The following is a 19,718-nucleotide window of genomic DNA, read 5'->3' on the forward strand; positions in this document are numbered from 1 at the left end:
TCTGGCTTGCCAGAGCAGCGATGTCACGCTGGCCATGTGACAGTGTCTCCGAACAGCGTTGGCCCTCAGCCTCTTGAGTGAGATGGGCGCACAACCCTAGAGTCTGTCAAGACTGGCCCGTACGGGCAGGGGTAACTTTACCTTTACCTTTTTATTTACATTATTTAGTCTGTGAACCCCCCTGAGATCTTTTGATAAAGGGTGCTATATAAATTTAATAAATAATACAAATACAAATACAAAATGACTTCAGTTTCTCCTCCATCCCTAGTCCCTTCACTTGGTCCATTTACTGAAGATGCATGCAGTTTCTCTCCTGCACCTGCTGCACAGTCCTCCTTTGGATCTTGGCCACAGTGAGTTTATCAAGTATGCTAATATTTACCTTACTTATTGGCATACACAGTTCCCATCACCTGCCAGACTTAGTCTATCTGTTGAGACCATCAGTGTTGGATTGCTCTCTAGCAGGGGGAGAGCAGAAATCCACCTGTGTGAATTCTTTGTTAAAGAGAATGAATAGATTTATTCATGAGCTAGACATCAATTAAAATCAAATTACTCAATGGGATAATGATTAACCAAAGAAACACAGCTAAGTTCTCCTCGTGTTATGCAGGTACATTGGGTACATTTTCTGTGGGAGAACGTAGTATTGTTTATACTAAGAATTCCATCTATTTTCTGAAGTCACCTGCAAAATTTTGTTTTTATGTTTTAATTGCCTTTTCCAGATTTTAGTCTCAGCTTTCCTTTGGTTTTGGTATTTTTCTTCCTTCCCTAGCCAATGGGTGCTAATGGCACAAATGTAACAGCAAAATACCAATATAGGCATTCATAAAAGCATATAAATGAGGAGTGGAGAACCTGTGGCCTTCTAGATACTCAAGCTCCTATCCGCTCCAGTCATCATAGCCAATGCTCAGGGATGATGGGAGCTGTAGTCCAACAATATTTGGAGAGCCAAGTGTTCCCCACCTATGGAATTGGGGTTTGAATGGAGTCTGGGATTGCATGTGCTGGCTTGTCCATGTGTCATGTCCATGTGTCTGGAGGAACCATTTGGACTCCTTGCCTCTCATTTCTCTCATCTCACTCTCTACTCTTCCCTCGTTTAGCTGAAATCTGCAACGTTTTAATAATAATAATAATAATTTATTTATACCCCACCCATCTGGCTGGGTTTCCCCAGCCACTCTTGGTGGCTCCCAGCAGAATATTAAAAATGTGATAAAACATTAAACATTAAAAACTTCCCTAAACAGGGTTGCCTTCAGATGTCTTCTAAAAGTCAGATAGTTGTTTATTTCCTTGACATCTGATGGGAGGGCGTTCCACAGGGTGAACGCCACTACCGAGAAGGCCCTCTACCTGGTTCCCTGTAATCTCACTTCTCACAGTGAGGGAACCACCAGAAGGCCCTTGGAGCTAGACCTCAGTGTCCAGGCTAAACTATGGGGGTGAAGACGCTCCTTCAGGTACACTGGGCCAAGGTCATTTAGGGCTTTAAAGGTCAGCACCAACACTTTGAATTGTGCTCGGAAACGTACTGGGAGCCAGTGAAGATCCTTTAGGACTGGTGTTATACTGTCCCGGCAGCCACTCCCAGTCACCAGTCTAGCTGCTGCATTCTGGATTAGTTGTAGTTTCCTGGTCACCTTCAAAGGTAGCCCCACATAGAACGCATTGAAGTAGTCCAAGCGAGAGATAACCAGAGCATGCACTACTCTGGCAAGGCAGTCCGCGGGCAGGTAGGGTCTCAGCCTGCATACCAGATGGAGCTGGTAAACAGCTGCCCTGGACACAGAATTGACCTGTGCCTCCATGGACAGCTGTGAGTCCAAAATGACTCCCAGGCTGCGCACCTGGTCCTTCAGGGGCACAGTTACCCCATTCAGGACCAGAGAGTCCTCCACACCCACCCGCCCCCTGCCCCCCCAAAACAATACTTCTGTCTTGTCTGGATTCGACCTCAATCTGTACGCCGCCATCCATCCTCCAACTGCTTCCAGACACTCACACAATTTTCATCCCTAGTTGTCCTCACTGCAACTAGGCTTAATTGTTTTATTTATTTATAGCATAAAGACATAACACAGTGGTTTACAACAATATAAAAACATAAAACCAAACAATAAATCACAGAAAGTTAAAAACTAGTTAAAAGCAAAAAGAAATTGAAAACAGACATACCCACACACCCCATTGTGCGGGATGTACTCTTAATTGCCTGCCTACACCTGGCAGAAAAGAAAAGTTTTCAGTGGGCATTTAAACATTGGCACACAAGGCACCCGCTAAATCGCGATTGGCAGGGTGTCCCACAGGACTGGGCCAATGACCCTGAAGACTCAATTTCCCATTGTTGTCAAACGAACCTCGCCACAGAAGCCTGCCAGATCTCTAGCCCACCTCCTCTTTCCCTTATCTGCAGAGCTGGAAAGGATTCAGAAAAGGGCAACCAAAATGATCAAGGGATTGGAGCAGCTCCCCTGTGAGGAAAGGTTACAACATTTGGGGCTCTTAATCTGAGAAACAAAGCGAGTAAGGGAGACGCGAGAGAGCGGCACAAAATTAAGCACGGCATGGAGAAAGCAGATAGGGAGACATTTCCCTCTCTCACAATACCAAGAACTTGGCAACATCCAATGAAGCCGGATACTGGAAGATTCGTGACAGACAAAATAAAGCACTTCTTCATGCAGCAGACTGTGGAATTCGTTCCCACAAGATGTACTGATGGCCACCAACTTGGATGTCTTTAAAAGAGGGTTAGGCAAATTCATGAGGGAAGATAGGGCTATCAGTCATGATGGCTGTCTTCTATCTCCACTATTGGAGGCAGTATGTCTTTGCATACCAGTTTCCAGAAATCACAAGTGGGGAGAGGCCATTGTGCTCATATCCTGCTTGTGGGAAGCCACTACAAGAGCAGGATATTGGATTAGATGGGTCTTTGGTCTCATCCAAGAGGGCTCTTTTTGCATATACAGAAAAGTAGTTCCCTCTAGCTCTGCCTGTTCTTCTCTGTCTCCCTCCTTCCCCATACAACTGGTCCAGGCAGGGTGATGCCAGAATAGCCTTTCCATGTATATTTAAACATACTGATCATTTTTCAGTTCTGTAATAAAATCAGACCTTGATTTAGCACCACAACTGGGCAAAATTTGTGCTCTGCTACCATTCCCCATAAGTGGTCTGCAAGGCAAAGTCCCCATGGTACACTACAAGGCTGAAGATCTTGGCGATCACGTGTCTTTTTGTGACACGTGTACAGGTGTTTGCACGTGATCGACATGCTACCTGGACACAGCTCCATTAAAGTTTGCCTATGCAATTGAACCCAGGGACAGACAGACTGCGGCTATTCACAAGTAGGATATGTTGCCTGTGTGAATCAGTTCCCACTCCACCAAGCCACCACTCTGAATTAGAGTACCCTTCTCCATCATTATAGGAGCCAAGTGTGTGTATTAGCTGAACACTGCGAGACTAGTATTGACCTAGTAGCCTGGCAGCAATTTATTTCGGTTTGCTGTTGTGGTTTATGGTTTTATGTTTTTCTCTTGCTTGGTTATGACAGCCTGTCAATAAAATGAGCAGTACAAAATATATTCAAACCCGGTGTTCATTGATGTTTTATGGAAGTCCCAGGGCACCCCCTAACATATGCTTCTGTCATCTCTTCCTGAAAAGCTCCGTGTTCTGGTATTTAAAATACTGTTTGACTTATCCAGCGGCTGCCTGGGTCCTGAGAGCTTCACTGCTGTTATCCTACAGGGCTTCAAAAGAGGTAAAAGAAACATACATCTTGTTTACAGCTCTTCCATACAAGGTTTGATAGTAGCTTGCATATCAATGACATCGAGGTTCTGATTCAGCCAACATTAAGCACTGATCTCAGCTGGAACTTTCAAAGACCTTCATTTTGACTGGATTCTGCCCCTATGGTCTAAGGATTTTATTTGTTACATTCATATACTGCTTTTATCAAATAAGACTACTAGAGGTGGCCAGAAGCAGCTTGCTAAATGGAGAACTACACTCACTGCCCAGCAGGTTGGTCACTGCTGTTTACCAAGTGGAAGAGGGGTGAGACAGTGGGGTGGTTGGGGGGTGGAAACATAACAGCAGAGGCAATCCAGTGCTTGTGCAAGTATGCCTGATTCATGCTAACCCCCTTACTGCCTCGTCTCTCCTCCTCCCAGGAGGCAACAGGGACCCACCAGCTGGGGAACTGGCATAGCAGCTTTGCCACACCCAACAAGACACTTCTGGGGGTGGCTTCTACTACCCTTTCCTTCAGTGTGTCTGCAAGGAGAAGTATAGGCGCTTCGTCTTCCATGTTTGATTGACTGTAGCTTGTCATGTCATCCAAACCTGAACAAACAAGTTAAACTTAACTATGACTAGTGGAAACAAGCCAACTTCAAGCCATAATTTCTGAAGTTGGCTTGTTTACACCAGCCATAGTTAAGATTAACCACAGTTTAGGCTCTGAACAACACGCTAAACTGTGGTCAATCTAAACCAGAAGCATAAACTTTAGATCTCCTCCTTGCAAGAGTGCCAGAAAGAGGACATGAGCCTAGGAAAAGGCTAGGCTACTTCTTTGGATGCTAAACTATGGTTTGATGTTACATCTGAACGCAGTCATTGAGTTTCTAGGTAGTCTTCCATCCAGGCAATGTCCAGACCAGACCTGCTTAGCTTCAATGACGTTTCATCCCTGAACCAGAAATGGCTTTTCTAGGTCACAAACAAAAACAATTATGCATGTAAACCAGAAAACTAATAGGGCCACAGCCCCTCTCCTCAGGCTACACCCCTCACTAGTAGTTTCACACCTCCCTTGAGTGTTTTTGTCTGGCTGATATGTAACTCTGATGACACCTGTTGCCTGGATGGATCATGGAGAGGGATATTTGAGTGTGTGTAGAAACTTGACTACTGTGCAAAAGTTTGAATTTAAATTCATTGCTCTTTCCCTGCCAAGTCATTGGCATGTAGCCTCCCAAAAGTATGTGCATAGAAGAATGAGGCCCTTGGGCTGAAAAAGGTTCCTCACCTCTGTCCTAAACCATTCTATTGGTCAGTGTGTCTGGCTGACAACCAGAAGGTTGGCGGTTTGAGCCCACCCAGGGCCGGCTGTGGACGGGATTCCTGCATTGCAGGGGGTTGGACTAGATGACTCCAACTCTACAGCTCTATGATTCTATTATCTTAACATTCTCCAGTGAAGTGCTGGAAAAAATCAGAATGCGAGTGAGGCATTAATCTGAATTATGCAGTTTACCGCCTCCTGTTTGAAATTTATCATAAGGCTGAGCGAAGATTCAGTTGCATAAGGCAAGGCTCTGTAAACCCCTGGGAAAAAATGCATCACTGTGTATTAAAATGCTAATGTTGTGCTTTGTTCTTTAGAAAGTAACATTTAGATTTTTCCAAAGTAATAAAAAGATTCGATATATTATTCAAGAAGTCAAAAACACTTAACTTTATTGTGTGCTGAAGAGCAAGGGGTATTCATTTTCTTGATAGTTACACTTTCCTTTCTTGCTATACCTGAAATGGTTCTTGGACTGTGATGGGGAAAGAAGAAAAACCAATGAACAGATTAAGGTTTGAGTCTACAATCAAAAATCTTTAGTCAAGATGAACCATCAAATATTTCACTCAAATATTGTACACACGCTTCTCCCTGGGGGGGAAAAACCAGGGTTAGAGTTAGGGTCATCCTGTTTTTCCTTGTGAGAAGTACATACCTTACCATATTTGAGTGAAATGCTTGATGGCTCATCTTGGCTAAAGAATTTATCATGGCAAATGCAACTGCAAAGGGGGAAAAAAAACACTTTATTGGCCAGAAAAGCACCAGAAGAGCCAGGATGTCTCTTTATGAGTTGAAGAATGTTACTACTCTCTCAAAAGACAATTGAGAAAACAGACTGAATATAAAAAGAATGAGCGATTACAGCTCTTTTTTGCCTACCAGTGTGCCATCTTCAGGGTTTAGCATCATCTTTATTATTAATAATAGTCAAATTTCTACACTGCCCTTCATCTGAATGTGGTTTACAATATAAAAACACAAAAATACATAACAAAGACAATAACCCCCCAACAGTATTGTTATTTATTAAAGTATTAAATTATATTTATATATTCATAAAGGTAAAGGGACCCCTGACCATTAGGTCCAGTTGTGACCGACTCTGGGGTTGCGGAGCTCATCTCGCTTTATTAGCCAAGGGAGCCAGCGTACAGCTTCCGGGTCATGTGGCCAGCCTGACTAAGCTGCTTCTGGCGAACCAGAGCAGCACACGGAAACGCCATTTACCTTCCCGCTGGAGCGGTACCTATTTATCTACTTGCACTTTGACATGCTTTCAAACTGCTAGGTTGGCAGGAGCAGGGACCGAGCAATGGGAGCTCGCCCCGTCGCGGGGATTCAAACTGCCGACCTTCTGATCGGCAAGTCCTAGGCTCTGTTGTTTAACCCACAGCACCACCCGCGTCCCTTATATATCCATACTTGTTGGTTTTTTGTGTTTCTGTATGTTCACAGATGTAGTTTATTCTATATAGCCTTTTCCTGTTCCTGGTCTTGTAATTCTTTATGCTTTTGTTTCTAGGGACTCTCATTGTTTATATTGAGTCTGACCATTGGTCCATCTAACTCAGTATTGTCTACACAGACTGGCAGTGGCTCTCCAGGGTTTCAGGCAGGAGTCTCTCCCAGTCCTACCTGGGGATGCTAGGGACTGAACCTAGGATCTTCTGCATGCAAAGCAAATGCTTTATACCACTGGGCTGTATCCTTTTCCCCACATAGCTCTATGAGCTCTTCACCTTCTCCTATCCTGTGTGAAACATAATAAAAAAAAATAAAAACTAGTTCTATCTTACACAAATGCCTATCCAATTTGCTCACTGCAGAAAGGGGTGGACTGAGAGACCTCAGTTTTTATTATATATACAATGAGCAAAGAGTTATCCATGCTACACAGGAGCCAATCTGCTGTCATCAATCAATTCTTGCCTATATATTGTCTCATCCAGTTAATTGAAGTCCATGACTATTTCTAAGAAAAAAACTATTAAAAACTAAATGTCATCCTAGGGGTGAGGTTAGGCCTGGATAATTATCTGCAGATAGGATATGAATCTGGCTTAATTTTGTTGTACTTAAAATTAATTACTGATTAAGGTGGTGGTGAGGAACAGACAGAAGAAAAGAAGTCCTAAAGTGATCATTAAGATACTTTAGTAATGAACCAAAGATCATTATTTTAAACCAATTATTTTTATTGCATTGTGGAATTTCCTTGAACCAGTCCTGATCATCATTCTTCTAATTTGCCTAGCGCAGGACCAGAAACTTTTCACAAAGGTGCTAAGGGATTTAATAAAGCTGAACTGCCCAAGTGCCCCTAAATTTTTCCCATGTGTATTTTTCTCTGACCTAAATAGCAATTGATAGATAGGCTACTGGATCAGTGAGTCTGGCATATTTCCAAAGGAAACTACAAGGTGATTGTCAGCCATCTTGATCCTGTGGTTGACACTAAACAGTCCCATTTGCTCATTCAGACCATTTCACCAAACATAGGAAGCTGGCTCAGTATCAAACCATTGGGCCATCGAGTTCACTGGTCTTCAGTTCGTGGGTCTGCACCCACTAGTAGTTCATGGCCTCATCCAAGATGGGCTGCAACAGGATGCAAATGTATGGTAAAAGATTGAGAAATAGGTCCCCAAATTTATCTTTGGGTTAAAAGTGGGCCCTGGGTCTGAAAGGGTTAAAGTTCCTGAGCTCACTGAATACTGTTTGCACTGACTAGCAGCCACTCTCCGTGGCGTCAGGTCCTGGCAGAATGACGAGGAGTGGTGGGAAGCGCCAGCCAGGGAAACCCCAAGGGAAATCCTAGAGGAGGAAGGCTCAGAGTCTGTGGATTGGTGGTGGGACAACTGAGGAGAGGTCAGAGGGGGAAGCTTGGGACGAGATGCTGGATACTGATGGGACAACAGGGTTTAGTGAACAGGAGGAACCTGGGACAGGGAGCAGTTCAGACTCTGAGGCTGAAGCAGAGGAGGGAGGTCAAGAGACTGCCTCTCCAGCTGCAACAAGTTCCCCTCCCTGCTGGCCTCCAGGAACATGCAGAATAATGAGGAGGGCAGAACAGAGACCAGAGGTGCGCAGACGCAATTTGAGACTGTTTGGGAAACATCTGGGAGAGGAGGAGCCTTAGGAGCTGTGGAAGGCAGGGACCTTCAGTCATGGCAACTGCTCTATAGGGGCAGGACTGGCTGGGAAGTGTTACTGAGGTGTATGTCTTTTCCTTGAATAAAGAGTTTACTGGCAACTGACTGTCTCTTCATTCTGACCTGCATCTGACTCCAGCCTTGACAACGTCTCTCCTCCTGCATGCAAACATATGCTCTATCACTGAGCCATGGTCCTTCCCTTGGGTTGTTGTTGGTTGGGTTGTGTCCAACTCTTTGTGACCTCATGGACCAGAGCACGCCAGGCACTCCTGTCTTCCACTGCCTCCCACAGTTTGGTCAAACTCATGCTGGTAGCTTCAAGAACACTGTCCAACCATCTCGTCCTCTGTCGTCCCCTTCTCCTTGTGCCCTCAATCTTTCCCAACATCAGGGTCTTTTCCAGGGAGTCTTCTCTTCTCTTGAGGTGGCTGAAATATTGGAGCCTCAGCTTCACGATCTGTCCTTCCAGTGAGCTGGATTTCCTTAAGAATGGAGAGGTTTGATCTTCTTGCAGTCCATGGGACTCTCAAGAGTCTCCTCCAGCACTATATTTCAAAAGCATCAATTCTTTGGTGATCAGCCTTCTTTATGGTCCAGCTCTCACTTCCATACATCACTACTGGGAAAACCATAGCTTTAACTATACGGACCTTTGTCGGCAAGGTGATGTCTCTGCTTTTAACAAGGCATACCTGTCTACGCTGAGCATTTTGGAATTACAAGGTGGAGACGATAATACTAATGGAACTTTTAATAAAATGGATCTGTACAATAAGGGGGAGGGGGGAGGGGAGAGAGAGAGAGACTATCATTTCTCTCTCTTCATTTCTCTCTCTAGGCATCACAACTGTCAGAGGGCGGAACAATTCCTGACTTCATGCTCTGTGGTTTCAGACAAAAGACAACAAGATATTAGCTTCCGTACTGAATGAAGAAAAAAATAAATAAATATGCCCAATGTGGCATTGAGATCAGTACTGTAAGACATTCTTAGAGGTTAGCATGAATATATTGTTAGAAGGTATGCAATAAGGCAGAGGAAGCCAAGACAGAAAGGAGATATGTGGGGTCTGGGAGGGGGGGGAATCAATTGCAATCCTTGTGGCACCAGACAATCAAAACTAATATCCTGTATGATCTCACATACGAGGCACAGCATTAAAAACTGGAAATATCATTTTGCAAGATGCCCATTAAAGACACAAACATAGGGGTCATCAAGGGCTAATCTGATTGACCCTTTCTGTGGTCATCAGCCTCATCTTTCAATGAATTGCAAAGCCTGGGAAATGAATTTCTCTTTGGGCTTCAAAGTCAAGGCTCTTCAAACAGCCAGCAGGAACAGCACGGCAGATCTGTTCTGAAGAGAGAGAAGTCGGGATCGCTAGGCATGCATTTTTACACACACCCCTGTACTTTCCCAGCTGCCAGACCCATTTGCGTGAACAATGTTTGAAGCAAACTACCAGCCCCAGATCAAGTACGCTCAGTGTCAATGCATGACTAGTTAAGGCAGACAAGCCTTGCCTGTCACCTGAACTCCACAGAGGGATTAGGAGACTCATGCTGCAAAATGAGAGAGAGGACTAGCTAGATAATTGGAGTGTTTCAAAGCTTCTAGCATACATCTGTGCAGACTTGGGCTCTTTGGTGTTCTAGTTGCACTACATATGACTGTCCCTCAAAGCGAGTCCAAGCTTGGCATTCAATCTTCCAACTGGATCACGTCTTTGTTCAATTGCACGCTGTGCCCTGTCCTGGATCCTCCCCTTGCCAGGGACATAGAAGTTACTCTACCTGCCAGCCCTTGCGTCTGTAGGTGCAGCTTCTGAATGCCAGGTCAGTTTTAAATAAGAGTTTCCTGGGTCAAGATTTTATCTTGGATGAGCTGACCTGGCTTGCATTACCAAGACCTGAGTGTAGGGACAGGGAAGGGTTTATATTTACCAGTTGTGCCCACCTGAGTTTTCTATGCAGTGCAAGAGCAGACCCAAGGGGTCATGGAGGAAATTCAACCTTTTGCTTCCTGTTCAACTGGGTACAGGGGTGGAGTATTTGGTCCTGGTGTTGGGCATATTAGGGATTCTTTTGGGCTGCACATTAATTCCTGACACATTCAGCCTCCAAGCCTGAGGTATCTCAACCCTGACTTTGAATGAACATCCAGAGGGGAAATGAGATCTGGAGTCTCTAGTTCATTCCATCCATATTTTTCTGTCTTCCCGTAACATCTCGTGTGTTCCGAAAGCTCTCTTCCTTTGTGAAAGAGGCACCCATTTTTCTGCCTCACTCGCAGGACATTTCAGAATTTCTCCAGTGTTGTGTTGGATACAGAGTTTTGAGCATACTTTAACATTGCCGGGTGGCCAAGAATGGTGTGTATTTTGTCTAAGCATGTCACCTGTGTTTTGCAGCCTGCCTGGCTGCCTACACTTCCTGATCTAAAAAAGCCTTGTGGAAGGAGTTGGCTCATAATGTCTTCCCTTGGGCTTTAATTGAAGGAACACCCAAGAAGGCTGCTGAGAAGGAAGAGAGGAGAGAGATAAAGAGAGAAAGAGAGAGAGAGAAGACTGCAAATCAGGAGCAGCAAAACAGTTACCCACAATATTCTGTCCTAATCTATGTTCTTTTCCATACACCTCAATTTGAGGGAGGGGAAGGGGGAAATAGATATCAGATTTGACAACTGTATGTTTTTCCCCAGATATCTGACTGTTCATTTTGACTTGGAAGGGCTACAGCACCTTTCAAAAGTTTTCGCCTTCCATTTCTGAGGAACTTTATCCTTGTGGCATGGATGTCACTTTTCACAGTGCTCAAACCAGCTTCTGCAATTTTCACATAACGGCAGTTGTTGACAGGTTGTTAGGGCTGACAGTGAATATGTTTGAAAAACTGTCAAGCTGGTGAATATATATATATATATATATATATATATATATATATATATATATAAAATATTTAAGAGGGGGAGCCTCCTCTAACATTTGTAACAGCATGTTAAAACTCAAAGTATAGTCTTGGAACGTGCAGACCTACTTCCAGTCACACTGCATGCCCTCCAACGACAGCTGACATAAATATATGATCCTTCAAAATTAGTGTCAGGTTGTCACTATAAAAAGGTCATGACCACAAAACCCCATTTATCTGAATGAGGCTGATTTGGCCATTTAAACGCTCCCTTACAGCAATTCCACATTGCACACTTGAATTTTGAGCTCAGTTGAGATCTGTAGGTTTTTAATAAGCCAAATGCACATGATAGCCTTGCTGAACCCCTGGCCACTCAGGCATGCTGAATTCAAACACAGCCTTCCCATCCAAAGGCATTCCTTTGCTTTGCACTGATCCAGGAAGCTTCCAGCCATGGACCAAGGCAAACCAGAAGACGGAAAGTGAGAAGCAGTCTTTTTTGAAATCCCCACAGGCTTTGCCTATGGAGCTCAGTTCTTAATGAGATCTTAAGCAGCCCAGTCTGACAAAAATAATTATTGCATATTTGCATGAGTGACTTCCATCCAAATAGGGTTGCTAGGTGTAGATGCTGGTTAGGGAATGGACAATTCATTGTATATTCCACTCCCTTTATGGAACTACATGATCTCTTTCAGAAAATAGCCAGTCTGGAATTGAATGCCTTAACGATCTTGGAGGTTTTTTGTACATTATAAACAAACGACAATAGGTGGAGAATGGCTTAGGTACCATTTTTCTAAATGTTGAGTGCACATACCTCTTCCATTCTTTCTGTTACAAGCAAAGCATCTCTCAGGTGCCTGCCTCATTTGGTTTATTGCTGTCTGGTTCTCATCCGTCATTCCTCATCTTATTACCGGGACTGGGTGTGGACATCTCTGGCAGAAAAATTGACAACACATTGTATAGAGTTATTTATTTTATTTTAAAAAGAGCAAATACCTCTCTATGAATGTGTGTGTATATATTTGGTTTGTTGCTATATGTTTGGGAAAACCCGGCTATGTCTTCTTTTGGGGGTCCAACATGGCCATCCAGGAGGATTCTTACATTTTAAAGGAAATGTCTGGGTTTTTTGAACTCGGGTGTGCCTCCTTCCCTGGCTTGGGCTGGCAGCAGCTTGGGCTGTATTCTTTTTTGGCTCGAGATTTGGCAGCAGGTATGTGTGTGTGCGTATGTGTGTGTGCTAGTTACATAAAATGTGAGAAACTTGTACAATATTGACACTTGTACATCTTACAATTTGAATAGGCTCAGGAAAACAAAGACCAAAGACAGCTTTGAAACTTTATGGCACACGTTTATTCAGTACACTGGAAAGAACAATGTTGTTCCCTTACCATCAGCTACTCACAGCTCACTCTGGGACAATCTGTTAAGAGAGAGATTAGAAAACATCTAACTGATGCAATCAATTCTAAACTACTTACAAACTTACTTAATGTTTGACTGTATTATTTATATTGCATATGCAAGAAGAAGTTTAAACGTGGGGAGAGATAGCCTGTTTTTGTTGTTGTTGTTGTTGTTGTTTTAAAAAAACCTTTTCTGAATAGGTCCAGGGTAAAATTTTCTGACAGTTACTGGTAAATACCAGCTGATTGCTCCAGTAAATATCATCCCAAAGTCATTTCCATTTTCTAGCAAAGAACATTTCCCATGGTATAAATGTCAAAAAGCACATTATTTATGGCACAAAGACTTCTGATAAGTTCTGCTGTGCCTAAATTTTGTGAATAACCAGTAAATGTTAACATTTACCAAATTTCTGATATATACACAATTTTTTAAAAAGGTACTTTGACATCTTCAACAGAGCTGGAAAGCAAAAAAGACGTCTTTGTATTGCATAGCTTTTCAAATAGTACTGTAGAGAGTATCCCCTAAGCCTTATCGAACAAGTAACAGAGTGAAATTCTCCAGGAACAAAAAAAGTCTGGACGTCTTTTATGTGCTACACTAGGTCCCAGCAGATGCTCATGCAATGTTTGCCACCAATTCAAGAGGCAACAGAAACAAGGTCAGTGTGCTTTGTTAACAAAAACCTAGACAATTCCACTCAGGTGTGCTGGTTCCTAAATGAATGCATGGATCTTTTTTCCACATGCTGTTATATTTCTTTTGTAACCACAGTAGTGAGAGGCACGTTCTTGAACTTTCCTTGACTCCATGGAAGTATTCTGAACTTCAGGGAATAGCTTAGAGAAATTCAAGATTTTGATAAAAATCTTATTCTTTGAAACCTAAGTAATGGCCGTTCTGCCAAACTGCCCCTCCTAAACTCATTAAAACACTGTACATTTTGCCAAGACAAGGATTTCAGCCATTAAAAATCTGCCCAGTAGTTTCAATATCAGGGTTGCAAATAAAATGAGATCAGCTGCAATGACTGGATTCATCGCCCCATATCAAAGAATGGAAAATTAAAAACAAGTCAATTAAAATTAGAGCTGTGTCAAATATATAGCATTGGGTAGCAACTGCAGTTATGAAATGAAACCCTACAGGAAACAAGTGGGGTGAAGAAATGCATTAAATATTCACAGGAACGGAGTGCTACTTACCTTCCTTAGCTTACAAGGTGGCAACAAGTTTCCAGTATTTTCCCCTTGTGTTTTTAACATTAAGTCACTTTAGGCCATTTTTGTGAGGAAATGAAATAATAGCTGCACATGAAGCTACTTGGGAGGTGGTGTAAATGTGTACAAGCACCTTGCCTGGATCAAGGCCTGCCTGAGAGCCAGGAAGGGATGGAGGCTGCAGCTCCTATTTAAGCTCTCAACATGAGGCGCTTCACTGCTGAACTAACAGCTGTTTGAATGCAGGGTAGAGAACCTTGGGCCTGAGGGACAAATGCAGCCCCAGGTTCTTCTATCTAGCCCTCAGGACTCTCCCTAGGTCATTTCCCCACTGCAGGCCATACCCATTAATGCATCCATGAAGGCTGATAATGTATTTTGCTTTTCTAGACAGGGGGTAGAGATGAGCGTATGACTGCACAGAGAGACTAACTTACTGCACCAAAGGTAAAATTTACATTTGTTGCTCTACCCGCTTTTACCTCTGGCCCCAACCCACTACTGACTGTCAGCCCTGGAGGGTTGCCTGGAAGGGCACAAAAAGGGTTCCCCAGCGATGCCTTAGAGCTCCAATTTCCACTGCAGACCCTTCCTGAAACCAAGGAAACAGACAAGCCTTCAGCATCTTGACTGAATGTTGTTGGTTCCATGGCTAGCAAGATGCTGTTATGCAGGGCCCATTCATTACAATGCATTTTAGTTGGATGAACCACCAACCAAGGTTAGATTCAATGTTCTTCTTGCATCAAACACACCCGATGTTATTGTGTTATTTTGAACTGGCCCTCCACCCACCCACAACACATTCATTATTAAGAGCATTTCTAAGAGATACTCATATCAGCCCAAGTCATTTTGTTGCCATTAACATGTAACTTGTGATCCAATAAACGTCACAGTGAGTTTCATTTAATTAAAATCATAAATATTATTCGGTAATGCAGATTGACGTTTATACCTTCATTTACGTGACGTGGGATTTATGGCTATGGCTTTATTTGATGGAGGACCACAAATAACGCCCATTAAACTGCCACGGGATGGACAAGAGATCACATTAATGGAATTAGACAAGGCAAGGTACTGATCTATGCAGCTCTCTTGCTTTAAGAAAGAAAGCCAGATCCTGCCTAAAACCAGATGTTTTCTTTGGCTGCTGTAAAAGTTTGCTACATATTCACCGGCAGTTTGACACTGGCTATGCTGAAGTGGAACAGAACACAGCACCAGGGACAGGGCTTTTCCATGCACATCCCAAAAAAATTACAGCTTCAAATTCATTCCACCATTGTTATCTCAAAAGCATTTGTATAGATCTATTTCAAAACTTTTTTTTTAAGTTTAGCATTAAATAGGATCTATGTGAGCTTTACTTCTGACTTTTGGAGGAAAATGTAAAAAATATCTTATTGGAAGATACACCTCATATTTCCCCCCCTTATCTTCAATTGAGGAAGACCCAGAAAATGAAGCTAACCATAGTTTTGCACACACATAAAGTCTTAATTTTATTTGGAGTTGGCAGATTATAATCAAAAGACAAAGGAAGCAAAGTTATTTCTCTGGGGAAGGTTTGAATCTTACCTCTCCAAGCGAATTCTCACCCCAAGTCTGTCCCACCTGTGTAATGTACAGAAGGGTAGCTTGTTGCTCTTCCACAGCATTATTAAAATCTCCTGCTCTGGTTTCTGTCCTTGCAGTATTGTTGAAAGACTGATCTAGTCTCTCTGTCTCTCTTGCAGAGAGTAAACAGCACATAGACAGATGACGATGAGAGGTGAACTCAAATTTGCCTCGTGGGCAAATTATCTAACTGGATGCCATTGCGGAGTTGAGAAAAGCACTGTGGGAATGAGCAAGCCTCCTCAACCATTATATTAATTGCCTTGGATTCATTTGCACCCCAGGAACTGAGTTTGTCCTGCTCAGAGATTCTGATAGAGTAAGCTGCATTAGTCCATTACAGCAAAACCAACAAAACAAAAACACAGGGATCAAGAGCACCTCAGTTGACTCATTTGTTGTTGAGCAAAGACTCCTTCATCAGATACATGAAGTGGATAAAGAAATAAAGAAAAGGGATAATTATTTGTTTCATCATTTATTTGTTAAATTTATATCTCACCCTTCCCTCCCCCCCCCCCCAAAGAAGCCCCAGGTGGCAAGCACACAAATGATAAAGCGATGAAAACTTCTAAAAGCTATTCCAGTACACTTGCAGACTGGGAAAGATCTCCACTTGAAAGGCTTGGTGAAAGAGGAAGGCCAGTAGGTGATGAAAAGGCAAAGAGCTGGCAACAGTCTAATATTCAAGAGGGGAAAATTTCAAAGGGGCTTTTGACTTGTAGCTCAGTCTCCTAGACATTGTGCAACACCAGCTCAGACAGTAGGTGTCATAATATCCACCTGGATATTTATAGGTTCCATAAATAACTTGATATCGTCACTCTGGGGAAGTGCAGCAGCAAGGATCATTGGGTTTGCAAATTAAGGGTTAATTCTGTTATCAGGAAGTCAGCTTACCAAAGGGCAAGTGTTGCTTCGCAGCAAGGGAGTGTGTTGTGATGCCTACTGAGGTAGCATGTGCTCTGTGTACATTTGGTTGAATGCCTTCCTGCTGCGCAGTACTGACTTAAGAAAGACAAAACCGCTCTCTTCCTTTCTCCTCAAATTCTACACTGCTTTTGTTCAGCTTGCTCAGTAAAATGCTGTCAGGACTTTTCTCTCTGGACTACCATAGTTTACCATGAAATGGGCTTACTTATAATGTGTAGTTTAGTGGCCCAGACTCACTTCATCTCTGGAAGCCGCTTTATCCCTTAAATGGAGGAGGGTCATAATGCCCCAACTTGCCGGCAAGCCTCCAGACTGCTTCTGAGTCAAATCCACCTGTCAGTCTGGTTCCTGACAGTTATATCTGGAGGCCAAGGATACTGTTACTGGACTAGTCAGGCTCTGGGAGGGGGGGAAAGTTGCTTTGAATAAACCAAATACACTATGGTCAGCTACATACTAAGACTTAATGAGACCTAGGAATTGCTTGAGGTTCAGTTTACCTTGCTTTAAATAAACATGGCCTATCGAGAATGCGATGGACCTGCAGTAGCCCCATCAAGGGACCTCCTTTCCTCTGCCATTCCTCGCAGATGAGCTACAAATTTACAATAACTTGTTTGCACCACGACTGCACAGCACCGCTCCGACTTAAATTAGCAACTGTGTGGGCCCCTTGCAACGCATATCAGAAACCAGCTGTGGAAGGAGCTGTCACGTTCTTGTCAGTGGAAGTTTTCTGTCCAAAAAGCTTTCGTCATCCCTCCTTCCTCAAGTCACCAAGTGTCAGTTGAAGAGACAGCTGAAGTCACTTGCAATGAATGGTCTCCAATCAGAGCTCACTGCCCTTGTCACAGAAAGTCTCACCCCGCAGCTAAAACTGTCACTGATCATGTTTAGATATGTACACTGAGGTATCAGATTAGAAGCGAGTATTCACGAGATGGGAGTTTAAAAGAGGCCAAGTTACAAGTAAAAAATCTTAATAGGGGAGAAGTGAGGGCTTAAAGGGGTCTCTTTTCTTTCCCAAATCCAATTTATATTTTGCATCAAAAGCTGATATATACATGCACACACACACACACTTCCATTTCCTTTTATGAAAAGCACATTTCCACAAAACAAGTTTCAGAACTTTCATGGAGTCTGCAAAATAGATATACAGTACTAACATTGTGGTAGACACCAACCCAAATGTTGCTGCTTCATTAAAATCTGGGGGAGATAACCCTGAAGGGTATATAATGAACCTCAACATTAGTAACTCAAAATGTCAGGCATATGTGCTCTTGCTGTGTGTGTTATCTTTTTTTTAAGGAAAACTGTTTAAACTTAGTGTATTTTTAAATGAGGAAGTAAGATAAAATTAGCAAAGGCATTTTGAATCTTCTCTTCACCTTAAATGCTAATACAGGACACAATTTGACACAATCAACTCTTGCCAAGGGCCATCTTTTTTCCCCCAGTGGGGGTTCATGGAAAGCTCTTGCACGAATATTATTAAAATGAATGTGTAGGGTTTTTTTGGCAGGACAAAGCCTTGAACATGGAGTGCATGCCTAAAGTAGGGAGTTTATATTCAACTGTGCAAATAGGAACATTTTCTAAAATATTGGGTGAGGATTTTGAGGTGCAGATGATCAAATGCAGATTTAATATTTGAGAACTGAAGGGATAGTTCAACCGCCATCAGAACTTCTTAAGGAATAGGTTGATTGCTACACTGCAGAAATGTCTTAGACTGCAATGGAAATCATTAACATCTTTTCATTTGTAAAGAACGGACATTGTTCCTTACATTGCTCCTTTCCCAATACACACACCTCAAAAAAAAAAAATGAAATCAAATTTGGATTCTCTTGCTGCAAAATTTTCTTGACATGCAGTTCTGCTTCCAAATTAAGGGTGATGTTTAAAAGTAGCAAGAGTATATATGGGAACAGCCATGCAGTAGAGCAGGCACATCCAACTTCCAAGCTACTGCGATCTACTCCCAGTATAAAAAAACTGGCAGTGATCTAAACATTGCCAAGAGTTGTCGAGCTTTTTTGGGGGGGCAGTCACCAAAGTTTTTTGGGGGGGTCGACCCGCGATAACCACAGGCACCCCCACGATTGACCGGTAGATAGCGATCGACCTGTTGGACATGCCTGCAGTAGAGCATATAAAAGGTTCATGATTCAATCCTATTTTAATCTCCAGTTTTAGATTCACAGGGAATCTCTGGTACAAGTCTCTTCATTTTGCCCTGAAAAGAAAGGGGAAATGGTGATTTGGCCAGGGTGGGGTAGGAGTGTTCCCCTTGACAACTGTGCTAGTCCCTCTGAAGCACACCAACAAATGCTGTGATGGGAGCAGGAACTAATGTGATTTAGAAATGCGTGAAGGTAGGGGGAATCAGTTCTGGGTGATACTAGCAGGGAAAGGAAGCCAAGAAGAGCTGGCTAGCTCCAAGTTTTGTATATCTTTTGGTAGCAGCACACAAATAAGTAAAGTTGGTTTCTTGTAATCCAGTCTCTGTGGCTCATTTGTAATCTTGCAGATATTACGAATGCCACTTAAACTCTCTTCCTCCATAATTCTTAAATCCTTTGTGGTAGATGGTGAGACTTACTTACTATAAAGCAGGGGTGGGGCTCCCAGGCCTCTCTGTCTGACCCCCAGAAGTCTCCCCACACCACACCTACTCCCTAGAAGGAAGTGCCTCAGCTATTATTGCACTTGCCATCTGCTGTCCATGTCTGCCTTGGAGATAAGGGAGAATGTCCTTTCTAAAATGGCAGCCATCTGGCACCTTGTGGTGCTTTTGAAAAAGAAGCCCTTGCATTTACAAAAAATTTTTAAAAGTCTGTGCCCTTGAGTAAACATGGCAACCTTTTTAATTGATCGAAACATTTTTAATTGATCACTCCAACTGATTGACTAAGCCTTGCAGTCCTACTTCCGGCTCCATGTTCCTATAAATTCAATACAAATAATCTGTTTCCGTCGCCTCTAGCAGATATCCATTAACTCCGCCAAGAGTGTTATTGAAAAATCTAATTGCTTAGTTCTGAGCTGAAATGCAAACCTATTTATTGAAGGTCCTGTTGCTCATTTCCATCATGTTGCAAGCCAACGTATTTTCCTCCACTCTGGCATGAACTGTTTCAATATAAGAACTACGGCTGACACCTAAACAACAGAGCTGACAAACATAGCAGGGTTGACAGGACAGAACAATTCCAACAACGTCACAATGATCATAGTAAAAAGACAGCAGCACATAAATATTTTACTCTTATACAGGCCAGGATGCAACTCTTGTCGCCGACGAGAGTAATCTTGGGAAGAAAGCAT

General features: G+C 42.9%; 1 long non-coding RNA gene across 1 annotated transcript in view; it reads right to left on the minus strand.

Moving 5' to 3' along the window:
* LOC310683113 overlaps positions 1-15,716 on the minus strand; it is a 63,200-nt gene extending 47,484 nt beyond the window's left edge. The window contains exons 1-3 of the long non-coding RNA XR_014514292.1: positions 15,411-15,716; positions 14,326-14,418; positions 12,005-12,125 (exon numbers count right to left, since the gene is read on the minus strand). This is a non-coding gene — a long non-coding RNA (uncharacterized lncRNA). The remainder of the gene's footprint in view (positions 1-12,004; positions 12,126-14,325; positions 14,419-15,410) is intronic.
* Between the last annotated feature and the right edge of the window lie 4,002 nt (positions 15,717-19,718).

Source organism: Podarcis tiliguerta (genome assembly GCF_965153285.1).
Source record: "Podarcis tiliguerta genome assembly, chromosome: 8".
Classification (NCBI taxonomy): domain Eukaryota; kingdom Metazoa; phylum Chordata; class Lepidosauria; order Squamata; family Lacertidae; genus Podarcis; species Podarcis tiliguerta.